A 13,745-nucleotide genomic window follows, 5' to 3' on the forward strand; every position below is an offset into this window, starting at 1 on the left:
AGGTATGGTTTTGTTTATGAAATTCTGCCACTATCTATTGGGGTGCCATTTTACATTTCATGTCGACCATTCGGCATTGTTGTACTTGGTCAAGCAACAGAACTTGACTGGAAGGCTAGTGGCAAGATGGATGCTACTGATGCAAGAGTATGATTTCGAGGTGGTACATCGACCAGGATCCCAGTGGTGGTAGACTAGGCTATCGTGCCTTGAAACATGGGAACCCACAACCGACATTAAAGATGAGTTCTCGAACATGGATCTCAATGCAGTCATGGTAGCAGTTGCTGAGCCATCTTAGGGGTTGGTAACCCAAGGTATTCCATAGTCATGGTATGATAAGATGATCCACTTCATGATGTCTAGGGATTATCTCAACAGCGATCCATGGAAGCAGTTAGCACTCAAAAGCTACAGATTCGAAGTAGTAGTCAGTCAACTCTACCGTAGACACTTGACAAATGTTCTGCTTTGGTGTCTGCTACCACACAAGCAGGAAGCGGTGCTCATGGACGTGCATTGCAAAGTGGAAGATGGTCACTTTTCCGGATCAGTTACATCCAAGGAGTTGCTGCAACAAGCAGGGTTGTGGTGGTTGACACTACAAAAGGATGCCCGCCATTTTGCATTGCTGTGTGATCTATGTCAACGATAGTTGGGGTAGCCTTCAGATTGGGACTGTATGCCGATGCAACCGGTGCTTTCTTTGGGTCCTTTCTAGAAGTGGGGATTGGACTTCATGGGTCCCTTCAAGCCTGCCATTGCATGAACCCAAAATTGCTATGTGTTGTGGCAGCCACAAATTATTGCACCAAGTGGGTGGAAGCTTGGGCACTGTGGGACAACACCACATAGTCCATATACAAGTGTTTATACAAGGATGTATTCTATCCATTCGGCTGTCCGATTGAGCTAGTGAGCCTACAGGGGGAAGCATTTTGTGGGATGTGCACAATTTTCGAGCAAAAACCTACGAGCAGAAAAGTTCAAGTGATAATTTTTGACACCAACCATGCTACTATATTTCTCAAAGGAATACACAATTATTTCTTAATTTCTCATTTATGGAACCATATACCTACTTATTTTTCATTATAACCCTTATTTTAGAGAAAATCATCTATATATGAACAAATAATGAACACTTTAGAAACTCCTATAACTACCTCCCTACCATACTCACTTTTGAGGATTATGGTAATTCAATCAATTTAAAAGAGTTTCCCTAATCTTTAGCAATCCCATATTTGAAGCTCTCATATAACAATGTATACCATATTCCTTAGATGAGTAGGAAAAAGATATTGGAAACCTCATACTTGAAGCCATTATAATCTATCATAAATTAATCTCTAATATGGGAAAGCAAGGGAGGGATTTTCAAAATATTCCCAATTCTCCAAACCTAAGTACTTTTAAGGAAATGTGGTCCCTATTGGACTCCTTCCTACCATAATATGAGTTAGGGAGAAGTTGTAACTCTCATATACATCTTGAAAATTTTAATTTATCTCTTTTATATATATTAAAATTATAATTTAAACCTACCATTGCATAGATCAGGAAATTTGGAACATTTTTCCTTTTAACAACTCCTCAATCTGAGCTAAGGAGCAAAAGTTATGACCCCTTCTGCATAGGCTCTCCAAGGGTATTATGCCGGCAGAATAGGGTTGGGGCAAGCTCTTAAAACCATATTCCTCTGGTAGAATACACTTAGAGGGTCTATTAAAAAGGCAATATATATTTTTCCTAGGTCATCCTGAGGAACTGTAAAGAGGATGTTTGCTCAAAATTTCATGATCCAACCAATGGTGAAAGGAAAAGAAAGGATTTTTGAAAGTCATAAAATAAGTCACCACTTGGACATTATATATGTATATTATATAAAGGTATATTTATATCTATATTTATTTATCAATATTTCATATTTACTTTCATATTCCTTAAAATAATTTGGATTTTTTTGCTCCCCAAAAATGACTTGAGCCTATATATTTTGACCCCTCCCACCTTTTTTTCGCTCATCGTTCGGGGGTTTTTGCTCAGAAAATGGAAACCCCTGCATTTTGTGGTGCAAGTGGTGAAGGAAATGATGACTTTCTACATGTTCATTCACAAAAAATCATCGTCTTACTACCCGCAAGTGAAGGACCAAGCAAAGTCTTCCAATAAATAGTTCAAGCAAATTACCATGTTACTGGTGAATAGTCATTGCACGGATTGGGATGAGAAGCTCCTTTTCGTAGTTTGGGCATACTGCACATCATTCAAAGTCACCACCGGCCTGACACCGTTAAATTTGGCATTCAAGGTGGAGGACATTACATCAGTGGAATATGTTGTGCCAAGCCTCCGCATTGTGGTTGAGGATAGGCTGCTCCCGTAGGAGTCCATGGAATTCTGACTCGATGGAAAATGTTGTCCATATGACCATAATGCACTATACTTTTTGTACTGTAAAAGAGCATCATTAAAACAATGAAGATGCATCTATTTTATACAATATATTGCCACAAATAATTACTTAATTACGTCAAGAGGTAAGGAACTTACATGCATCATATATCCAGATAATAACTCTTGCTCGCACTCGTTTATGGTCTCTCCATCACGTTCGGCTTTACGTAGAGCCAGTTGTAGCCAATCAAGTGACATGTGAGTGGGGAGAAGGGCGAGATCCTGTGGATATGGTTGCGATCGCCTGTACATTACTCTGAATCTCATCCTTGCATTTATTCTTTCTATTTTGGCCACTTCATATCTCTCAATCCATTTCTACATCTCCTTGGTATTGAGGATACAAAACTTATTGAATTTCTCCATTTGCTCTTCGCTCATCTTTCTTTCAATCCCTTTTCCTTGGGAAACCTCGCCAACAATGCGATCATCATCGTTGTTATGCCAATCTTGTGGCATATCGGGATTCGTGGATGCAAGAAACTCTGTGATATATACTAATGACTCTTGCACAAGCCATCCCTCTACCATGCTTGCTTCTGGTCTTGCTCTTTGTCTTACAAATCCCTTCAAAGTCTTCATAAACCGCTTGAGAAAAAACATCCACCGACTATGAATAGTACCTGCAATGGCCACCTCATCAACTATGTGCACAAGCAAGTGCACTTGAGTTGTTGTAATGCTCGAGGGAAAGTGCTTTTCAAGCAAGCATACGGCTTTGATGGATTCCACCCTAGCCTTCTCGATGCTCGATATGGAGATCTCTTTTTCAGGTATCCACCTATATCACATGCCCATGTAAGATATATTTATAATCAGTCTATAGATTATTCAGCTTAAATTGAAGAAAATGCAATCAATGCGATTTGATAGTAAGCATACCTCACAATACCACTGATCTTGAATATAGAATTTCTAACATCTTCTTGTAAGCACCCTTTTATTGTAATTGGGAGGATGAACTATCAAAGCAACAAAGAAGTCATGTCAACAATATAACATAATCATAATTACACTAACACATCACGATTATCGATACACTAATCCTACAGCTTAGAATACTTGTAAGACCTTGTGCCAATCATGGGACTTGAGCCCACTAAGCTTATTATCCTGTGAAAATGCTCCTTTTAAGCAATACATGTACCCTGTGGGTGTTTAAAAAAAGGTAATGTCCGCCTTGACCGCTACCTCCTCTCTCGTAAAGAGGACCCATGTTGCTTTCGGGAGGATAACTTTTTCTAAAGCATGCACTTTCAGCCACAAATGAGACATCCTATTCATAGCACGCAAGTCTTCTTGCACTCCTCTAGAGTCTTTGGAACCAACCAAGTGTGCCCAAATAGTAGCCCCCACATTTTTGAAGATATGCATGGGATCCAAGAGATGATTGATTTGTAACTGACCCCAATAAGGAAGCTTGTGAAAGATCGATAGCCTCTTCATACCAGGAGGAGGTTCCTCTCCATTCGTCCTCCAAGCCTAAATCCAGTCACTTGCCTTCAAATATGGTGGTGGTGGATCAAGTTGACCTCCACACGTGAGATCGTCTAGCGGAAGGTATCGAGCATGACCTTCATAAACATTTTTCCTCATATGTTTGGAGTATCATGCAAGCGATTTCAAACCCGGTCCACAAACAGGACAAGCATGGTACCCACTTGTAACAAGTCCTGCACGTGTGCATGAATGTGTTAGTATAAGACATGCATGCGAAAGAGAGTCATAAAAGCATAATCCTATATTATACATGTAAAGACACAACCACGTACCTCCACACTCTCCATATCTTGGGTAGTCATGCATGGTCCACATTAAGATACCCCTGATCAAAATATCATTGGTATGTCTAGGAGCTCTAGAAATATCAAAGACCTGCACTCCTCTCCATAAGATCTATAACTCCTCTATCAAAGGTGCCATGTACACGTCCATACTTTTGGCCTTGTACTTCCCTGGCACAAGCCTGTGCAAGCATGCAATGTCCCTTCTTTATTGTTAGCCATGGTGGGATATTGTAATTCACCAAGTCTATGGGCCATGTCGACCAAGATGTCAAGCATAATCTGAAAGGATTCATGCTGTCCATGGCGAGCCCAAGATGTAAGTTGTGTGGCTCCCTCGCAAAGTCCAACCACTGATTGTCTATGTGCTTCCAAGCTACACAATCTGCGGGAATCCTCAATGTGTCATCAGTGGACCGATGAGATGCATGCCATGTCATCAACTCCGCTATGGATTTGCATCAGAACATGTGCTGTATTCTTGCAATGATGGGAAAGTGTCTCAAGACCTTTACCGATATTTGCTCACCCTGCAAGTCATCTCTATATCATTGTTCTCCACACTTCGGATAACTAGCCAAATCTCCATGCTCACGACGAAAGAGAATACAGTCATTATGGCAAGCATGGATGGTATCATAATCCATACCCACTGTTGTTAGCATCTTCTTCGCTTCATCTCTTGATGCGGGCATGGTATTTGGTGCAGGCAACATCTTCTGGAGCAACTTGTCACAATTCATACATAGGCTTCAAATAATGATGATTCGGTACACTAATCCTACAGCTTAGAATCCCTATAAGATATTGAGTAAGCTTAGAATCTTACAACCTGACATTGAGCAAACCACCCTAGGCTCCTGCATTCTTTGAATTAGAGTGACAAAAGTCTGTATCTGTTTGCTCAATAGTAGGCTATTGAAGCTTCGCGTGGGAGGAAAGAGAGGAGAAAAGAGAGGAGGAAAGAGAGGAGAAAAGAGAGGAGAAAAGAGAGGAAAAGAGACGAGAAAAATGAGAAAAGAGAGGAGATAAGAGAGAAAAAGAGAGGAGATAAGAGAGAAGTGAAAAGAGAAAAAGTGGGGATAAAAGAGAGAAAAAGTGTAGGAGCTAACCTCATTAAGGCCGAGACACTTGTATTCGACCACCCATACTTTGCTTGCAGATTCAAGATTGAGAGACAAGCCTGTTTAGACATCCTAGCACCCTTGTACAACTATGTTGATTGCAACTCTCACATTTTGACCTCAGACTCTGACATCACGTGTACATGTGATGTAGTGCCCCTAAAAATAGAATACATCACGCCCACCATATCCTCATCATCATCTGGGAGACTATAGTCTTGCTCAAAGTGTGAAGCTATATGTGCACCCTCATCACCCTCCTCATCCTGTTTCAAGATTTCGTGTAAATATAAGATCTTGTCTCAAGGTTTCATGTCATAGTGGTATCCAATATTAACCATGAACTCAAATAGCATTGACTTACGGTAATCCATCACCATGTGCAACACCAACGGTGGGTACTGGTTCGGGCTCCTCCCCATACATCCGCAAGTGCCGCATGATAATACAATGCTGATGTCATACTTCTGGCTTGCAATGAGTGCAATGACAATACAACCTCTCCGTAAGTCACTCTGTGCTCCCAGGCATTGGCGCATCATTTGACGAGCTTTCACTCATCCCTTCCATCTACACACTTCCAAAATCACAACATGAGTTGCAAGGAAATCTATTAAGGTCCAAAAAATAACCACCCATGAGCTTCTTTTTCCTCTTCTAACAATAAGTGCCCTAAACTGTCGCTATATAGCGATGCTTTGCCCTGTTCCATCGCTATATAGTGATGCTTTGCCCTATTTCATCGCTATATAGCGACGCTTGTTGGATATAAGCGTCGCTATATAGCAACTGACCAATGTCGCTATATAGCGAGGCTAGGGGCTTAAACCCGAAACCCCGCGCGAGGCTTTTTTTAGCATATCTATTACGAGAAAAGCAAAAATCTCTCCTCTCACCTTATATTCGATGACCTCGCTTTCCTCCTCTCTATTCTCTACTCCTCACCACTACTCGGCCCCTCTCCTAACACTTGTGCTCCCTCTCCACCCTTCTCCCTCTTTGCTTGTGTGAAAAGAAGTTTTTCAAGAAGGTGAGTCTCTTTAAGCAATGTAGGTTCGTTTTTTGTGAAAATTTCATTTTGTGAGTGTTGAAGCATGTTTCTCCTTGTATTGCTAAGGCTATGTGCTAGTTTTCATGCTTGATTTTCAAGGGTTAAAGACAAAATGAGATTTTGTAAAAGAAAGAAGACTCACCTCTTCTCTTTTTGGTATTTCTCTTCCTCCTCTTTCTCCTTGTTTGTAGGCTTATGCTTTCTTCTTGTTTGTAGGCTTATGCTTGTCTCCTCAATCCAATCCCTTTGAGAAGTTGCTTCTCTAAACTCCTCTTTCCTCTAACTAGTTATTTGAAAAATGGTATGTTTCCTCTCTTTTGTAGGGCCAGTCCAGAAAACACCGAGCGGGACTATTCTAGGTAAGAAAGTCCTTCCTTTTTTTTTCCTTTTGTTATTTTTGTTATTTGCATTGGCCTGCAGCTAGTGCCTTAAGCGCTAGCTGTAGTGATGGGCATAGGAACCCTCTCTTCCCCTCTCTTCCCCTATTCCCTCTTCTTTCCCTCTCTTCTCTTCTTTTTCCCTCTTCTTTATCCCCTTTTTCAATCTCTTTTTCTCCTCTTCCTCCTTTCCTTCTCTTCTTTTTCCCCTCTTTTAATCTCTTTTCCCCTCTTCCTTCTCTTATGTTTATGCTCTTTTTCCCTCTTCTTTTTTCCCTCTTTCATCCCCTCTTCCTTCTCTTATGTTTATGCTCTTTTTCCCTCTTCTTTTTCTCCTCTTTCAATCTCTTTTCCTCTTTTCCCCTCTCTCAATCTCTTTTCATAAGCATATGTATTTGCTTGTGCTTATGCATGAGCATATGCTTTTCCCCTCTCTTTCCCCTCTCTCAATCTCTTTTCATAAGCATATGTATTTGCCTATGCTTATGCTTTCTCTCTTTTTCTTTTATGCTCATATGCTCATGCATAAGCATAAGCATATCCTTTCTTTCATTTTCTCTTATGCTTATGCTCTTTTTCCCTCTTCCTTCTTTTATGCTTATGCATGAGCATATGTCTCCTTCTCCTTCTCTTTTCCTCTCTCTTTCCCCCTCTCTTTTCCCTCTCTCAATCTCTTTTCATAAGCATATGTATTTGCCTATGCTTAAGCTTTCTCTCTTTTTCTTTTATGCTCATATGCTCATGCATAAGCATAAGCATATCCTTTCTTTCCTTTTCTCTTATGCTTATGCTCTTTTTCCCTCTTCCTTCTCTTATGCTTATTCTTATGCTTATGCTTATGCTTATGCTTATGCTCTTTTCCCCTCTAAGTCCTTCTCTTTTGCTTATGCTCTTTTTCCCTCTTCCTTCTTTTATGCTTATTCTTATGCATGAGCATATGTCTCCTTCTCTTTCTCCTTCTCCTCTTTTCCTCTTTTCCTCTCTCTTTCTCCCCTCTTTCCCCTCTTTCGATCTCTTTTCATAAGTGTATGTATTTGCCTATGCTTAAGCTTTCTCTCTTTTTCTTTTATGCTCATAAGCTCTTTTATGTCTCCTTCTCCTTCTCCTTTCTTTCTCTTCTTTTTTCCTCTCTTTTTCTCTTCTTTTCATAAGCACATGCCTATGCCTATGTTTATGCTTATGCATGAGCATATGCTCATATGCTTATGCATAAGCATAAGTATATGCTTTTTCAATGTATTCTCTTATGCTTTGTCAATGTATTCTCATATGCTTTCTCAATGTATTCTCTTGTTTTTTGCTTTTTGTCTTCATGTTTGTGTTTACGTTAGACATGGGATCACGTCGCACGTCCGACAAGTACGAAAACCCTCATAGGAGGAGACATTATGATCTCTATTCTCCAGAGGACCTTGATTCCCCTCATGCGATACCTCAGGGGCCTACCCCTGTGACTACCCCTAGCCCGACTCCTCTCAGATGTAGCACTGCGACTACCCCTCGGGGAACTCCTTTACTAGTAGCCCATGGCTTTGTTAAGAGTCCCGATGAGTTTGTGGCATAGATGACCGATGAGGAGACAATGAGATTCTTCTCTTTGCTATCCCAGAGGACCTCAAAAATTCCCCCTCCTACACCGACGGTTGGATCTACTATCTAGCCGTCCCTTGGTGCCCCTTCGACTGAGGGCTCATCATTTGGGTGTGCCCATTGTAAGGGAAGGAAGAGTAGGAGGGGTCGCTTATGTTGTGCTGACTCGGGAGATGTAGACGAGCCAGCACACTCACATCCCTATAGGTCTCCACTTGGTCCTGAGACCCAATACCAGTCAGGTCCCTTGCCCTCTCCTACTCCCACTGCTACTCCTTGCTCCAGAAGTACTCGCACAAACACCACTCTCTCTGACTCTACCACTACCATGACTCCTTACCTAGTCGAGGACCTGTCCTATTAAATCACGACTGCTAGAAAGATAATAGAAGATAAAAAGAGCAAAGCAGTGATGGCCACCATGAGGCGATTGATGAGTCACCACTTCAAGAGTGGCATTGCTACTGATTGGTGGTATCAAGATGACCAAAAGAAGCAGGCGGTCATTGATGAATTGAAAGCAAAATACCCTAACCCGCCAAATTGGGAGTTCAATGAGAATTACATGTGAGAGCGCATGGGTTTGGTCTTGAAGCATCGAAGATCAACCTTGCATACTTCCATCGCAAAGGGGAGGGCTAAACCCAACTGGGTAGACAAAGCTGATTGGAAGTTTTTCAAGAAGTAGAACAGGGACCATCTCGAAATGTTTGAGGGTCAAAGGAGGGCTGCGAGGAAGACGGTTGTGGATGCCGTAGGTACTTTGCACTTTGGTGCAGGCGGACGGTTGGCATTAGAGGCAACCGTGGTAAGTCTACTTCTTCTCATTTAATGTATTGTTCTATTTGTTTTACTACACATTACATGCACTTTATCTAACTCTTATAAATTGGGTCCATAGCAAGCTGCAATGGGTCATCTTCCTACTGATGCAGAGACGAGATGCACATTTCGTGTAGGAACAAAGCCGTGGTTTATTGAGAAGGAGGCAATGGGAGCGACGGTCGATTGGGCTGAGGTGGTTGCTCGCATGGTATAAGTCTACTCCTACTTGTAATCTCACTTTTTAAATTGTTTTATTCTTCAAGTTCCAATCTAATTTCCAATTAATATGGTTTCACTCTTGAGCATCCCATCACCAGAGGTGAGCAGTGGCGAGGGCCAGGGATTAGGCACAGCTCATGAGGACCAGGGATCAGGCACAACTCACGAGGGCCAAGGATCAGGCCAGCAAGACGAGGACGAGGAGGATGATGACGATTCGAATGAGCAGTAGCAGTAGTAGTTTGCATATACTTCGGCATGTATAGCCTTTTATTATCAGCTCGTTTGAGCAATTTTGTATCACCCTTTTCAAAAGGGTAATTTTGTAACAAACAATGTTGTATATCTTCGACACTTTTTCAACGCTTATAATGACGTAAATAACGACCTTTACGCTTGTCAAAAAAAAAAAAGTGTAAAAAATGTCCATGTTTTCGTCGGAAAAGGGCCTTTTCCTTGTAGTGAGTTATGTCTCACAAAGAAGACTTTGTCTACTTTTTTGAGGATATTTTCATCTTTTTTAAGTAGATTTTTCAATAGAACCTTCATTATCTGGAAGAAAATGTTTTCTATTGATAGTGCAAATCGATGATCCACATTGACAAGCTCCCAAGAAGCAATGTCTTGGTATAAAGTACGTATGGGAATGTTGGAGGATTACTAGAATTCGAGCGACTGCGTTTGAGCGAGGTTGTGGTTCGAGCGAGGAATTTTATAACTTTTGACATTCTAGTGTGATGTTTTATGTTCAAAAAGTAGCATTCATTGCTTACTTTTACAGTTGTTGTCCTACCCATGATATTGTGAGTAATCAATTGTCTTATAGACAAACAATAATTTCTGAAACTGTTTGGCAATGTTTTTCAAGGGTCAACAAAGGAGGGGTGGAAGAAAGGGGTCAAAGTATGTGTTTTTCTTGTGCAATTTCCATTTTCAAGGCAAAAAAATAATGGGAGGAGGAGCCTCCCTAGAGGCCGCGATATCGCGGCCTCTTGGGAGGCTCCTCTTGCCAATTTTATTTGGGCCAGAACTTGGTCAATTGGACTCCAAATGTGGTCATGTTTGTAGTCAAAACGATCGGAATGATATGAATGAATACATTTATCATGTTAAAGTGTCAAAAATCCTAGATCTTTAGAAAGTTTATACTTATCTTTGTTTCATGAGGGTCAGACCTTATCAAACTCTATATTTAATTATGACCATGGATTTTTCTCATATAGAGTCTGGGTCCTTGGTTTCCTCCCTCCATCCTAGAGGTGTATACATGGTCAAGGACATATGAAGGTGATCCATATTTAGTTACCATCATCATGGTCATAAGGTGATCAATAATTTATTAGTTCCATATAGTTTAAACATTTTATTCATGTGATCATTTTGTGTACAAAATGGATCAAATCATGTCGGTAGCATAAAAATCGATGAGCTACAAATAGTTGTTTGTGAGAGATTTTGCTAGGAGGAGCTTCTGTATCATCGGTGGGACTATTGTTGCCATGTATGTAACTCCATAAAATAAAGAAACCTATTCAACTCACATGCTACCTTACATGATTTTGAGTAATCGCCTCGAGCTGTAGACATTGCAACATTTTTCCTTTTGTATCTATTGAATGATTGCTAACTTGCATGTATTTATTATTTATCGAAGAATAGGTTTTCTCTTTGTACGTTGCAAGAATTTTCCCTTTGGTATTCATTGAATGATTGCTGACTTGTATGGATTTATGAGTTATCCAATAGTAAGTTTAATCTTTGTAAGTTGCCAAGAATCATACAAAAAACGATTTAAAACAATCTGTAATAGTGTCATGTGAATGATTTTGGTCTAAGTCTGGATGGCAAGGTAGGACAGTGGTTCAAAGACCTGAACCCAAAGGAGAAGATCAACCAACCATTTTTACTAAAAATGTATTGCTCCTACAGGTTTAGACAAAGTTCCTCATAAGTGTCGCTCGAACTTTGGGCTCGCTCGATGTTTTGACTTACCGGGAATGTTGTAGTTTCGTTCATTGCCATAGAATAGCCATGGGTATGCTAGTTCCTTGTAAATTTTGTCTTTAAAAATGCTTAAATGGACAAAGCCCTCAGAAGGAGCTACAACGATTGTTTGATCTTCGAAGTCAACAACCCGTTGGCTAGTATATATTCCATGGACCAAATTGTCTATGTCCAATAGGTCATTGTCCTAAGCTTAAATGTTTTCTTGTTCATTGTCTTGATGATCCTCTCTCTTTCAATTGGTAGAGATTTATGTGGTTTTCCCACAAAGAGTTTAGTTTCACTTTGTATTGTTTGTATAGTGGAGATTCTAAGAGCTCTGATAAGGCTAGCATTGTGGTGGTTGGTCGCACTACACCACTCATGTAGTTATGCTTGCCATGCAATCTTTTATTTGATTGTAAGAGCTACTGTGTCATGTTGGTTCAAGAATCTTGGAAAAACTTGTTGTGCTCTATCAACATCCACAAAAACATTGACAATGCTACCATGCAACCCATATTGCCCTTCATAATTCAGTTCTCGAATCTGAGCAAAAGATATACGAATTGAGACCAAGCATGCTTCAATGTCATTGAGTGTGCTGGTGAAGGACTTTTTCTCAGCCAATTTCATGCTCTTTAAAGATAACAAAGGAATTTTGTGATTTTTAACGTGTTTGTAATGCAAAGAATATAGCATGTTGTTTGATGGATGCAAGTTTGTTGTGTTTATTCCATTTTCTCGAAGACATATTGCCATGTCTATTTTCATTTTTTTCATGTTGGAGACGAATTTCAACAATCCACAACAAGCACATTGGAAAATTGTAGTGTCCAAATTTTTTTTCTCATACTGTTCTTTAGGTGAAACATAGTTTCTTTTTCTTTTGCATGTGTTGGTAGACTTTATTTTGTGTTTCTAATTCATTGGCTTGTCTTATGTTGAGCAAGGTAGATGATGTTTAGATTTGTGGATTAGTATTGTTTCCAAGAGAAGTTGGAAGTAGCACAATCCTTAGCTTGTAGATTTTGTTCAATGTACTTTGCAGTGTGTAATTGTTTTCCAGGGAAAGGTTACTGAAGATGGTCGCTATGGTTTTGGCAGGCATGTCACAAGGTGTTGTAGTACTAGTTGCTCCAACTTTGCTTCGTCCTCTTGTGCCCATTTTAAGTATGTGCACTTTCCATTCAATTGGACAAGTCGGATGATTGTGCAAATTGCATTTGATTAATTTAACAACAGTCTATGCACAATACCATGCTTGGTTTGTCCTATAGTTGCTTTTTTAGAGAGTGTCTTCCCATTGAAGCAAAGCAAAGTGAATGTTGGTCCGAAAGTGTTGTGAAAACACTTGAGAATTTCTACAACTATTGCACGAGAAGTGGAAGAATTTTGTACTAAGTTTTGCACCATGTGAACATTCAATGTAGCACCGATAGACATTCTAAATAGGATGTGCCATGGAGTGTTAATTGTTGTTGGTTTAGATATGATATTTTGAAACAAGATGTCTACCAATTGTTGGTATGTAAGAGGTTGAAATAGATGTAGAAGGCACAAAAGAGCTTTTGTATTCATTGGATTCTTGCCCATAAATTCCAAATCATAAGCCAAAGATTTGCTTTGTAGTAGTGCATCCAACTCCATTGTTTGTTAATTGAGGGCCCAATTAGCAAAAACTTGGAACTTAGTTAACGAAAATGAAGAAGAAAGTACACTTGGAAGAGATATAGGAAGAATGAACACTTAATGGTAAAAAGATATTGATTGCATCATTCATTTGCTTCAAATGCAATAACAAAGCCAGAGCTATTGACAGTGAAGCTTCTGTTAGGTTTTGTTGTTTTCAACTTGCCACATGCCATCATTCACATCTTGCTCATACATGTCAAGGAAAGGAACACATAAATGAAGCACAAGATCTACATATGTGCCTCTAATTTGCACAGGCATGTGTTCTCCAGTGCACTGCAATATATCACCTGTCAAGTAAGGAACTTGTAGAATACTTTGGGCGCTTTTGCAAGAGTAGCAATAAGGTCAAAGAGGAGCACGGCTAACACGCAAACCACCACAACTCTCACACTCATGCTCAATCAAATATGCTTTGACATTTGTGAAGTGCAAGATGTCGAACACCTGCAATGAACAAGAAGATGTTACATATGCCTTTGAATGGTACTCAAATGGTAGAAGAAAGAGATATATGCTAGCAATTACCTTTGTTCCATAGCCCAAGTGTGAGACCTGAAGTTAGAAAGGCCTCCTTCCAACCATCCTTCATTGGACCTTTTGCGAGCTCTACTAGTATGGTGAAATCAAACACACA

Source organism: Dipteris shenzhenensis, chromosome 24, assembly GCF_047967505.1.
Source record: "Dipteris shenzhenensis isolate YYH24624 ecotype China chromosome 24, Dip_SZ_1.0, whole genome shotgun sequence".
In the NCBI taxonomy this organism is placed as follows: Eukaryota; Viridiplantae; Streptophyta; class Polypodiopsida; order Gleicheniales; family Dipteridaceae; genus Dipteris; species Dipteris shenzhenensis.